This window comes from Macrotis lagotis, chromosome 1 (genome assembly GCF_037893015.1).
Source record: "Macrotis lagotis isolate mMagLag1 chromosome 1, bilby.v1.9.chrom.fasta, whole genome shotgun sequence".
In the NCBI taxonomy this organism is placed as follows: domain Eukaryota; kingdom Metazoa; phylum Chordata; class Mammalia; order Peramelemorphia; family Peramelidae; genus Macrotis; species Macrotis lagotis.
This window is the reverse complement of record NC_133658.1, coordinates 591,920,899-591,921,877: the sequence shown is the minus strand read 5'-3', so window position 1 is coordinate 591,921,877 and position 979 is coordinate 591,920,899. Positions and strand designations below refer to the sequence as shown.

Genomic DNA, 979 nt, shown 5'->3' with positions numbered 1-979 from the left:
ACAGAACATTGGGAGATATTTATTGTTAAAGTGCCTGTATGCGAATCCAACAAAGAAGACTGAAAAAAGAGAGATTTGATAGGTAGGAGGAGAACCAGGAGAGAAGTTTCCTCAAACCCTGAGAGAAGAGAGTAACAAGAACAGGATGATTGGCTTTGGCCTTCCACTGTTGTCAGCTGCCAGGCCAGGCTTCGGTGCACAAACCTTCTGTGGAGAAACCATCTGGGATGTTACAAAACTTAATGAAAACTGTTTGGACTCCACTGAAGCCCTACTATACCTAGGTTTACCAGGAAATCTGGGTAGGAATGGGTGTGATGGGGTACATTGTTTACAAAATCAGAAGTGCTGATAAAAAAAGTAAAGTTTTGAAAGGTTCAAATTCAGCTGCTCATGGACATCATTAAGTGAATTTACCTTAGGATTTTTCATAACATCAAGCTGGTTGTAAATTTGGGCATTTGACAATGGAAGAAAGAATACAAGGATTTCCCATGTTAACTCTTAGGCTTCTATTCATACCATGAAATAAAGTCATATATATCTATATATCTATATCTATATATAGATATATAGATATAGATATATAGATATATAGATATATGTATATATATACATATATATGTACATATAATATCTTTATTTCTTTATTAAAAGAACAGGATGATCAATCAAATCAAAGGGTAAAGAGAAGTCAAGAATGAAAATTCAGAAAAAGCCATTGAATTTGACAATTGTGAGATCATAAATAACTTTAGAAAGAACTGCTCCAAAGGAAGATGAAGTCCATACTGTAAAGTTTCCATACCGGGAATTCTCCTCCCTGATTAACTCACAAGGCTGGGCAATCCTCTCCCCCACAAAGGGTCATAGTATTGTGCCAGATGCTATATGCTATGCAACAACTTTGCAGCTCTATTGAGCCTGAATAGGTATATGGTATTTGGAGCTTGATAACTAGAGCTATGCCTTAGTCTTA

General features: G+C 36.0%; 1 pseudogene; it reads left to right on the top strand.

Annotated features, from left to right (window-relative positions):
- The first annotated feature begins 227 nt into the window (after positions 1-227).
- Positions 228-534, top strand: LOC141521684 (ATP synthase F(0) complex subunit j, mitochondrial pseudogene; annotated as a pseudogene).
- Positions 535-979: the final 445 nt, after the last annotated feature.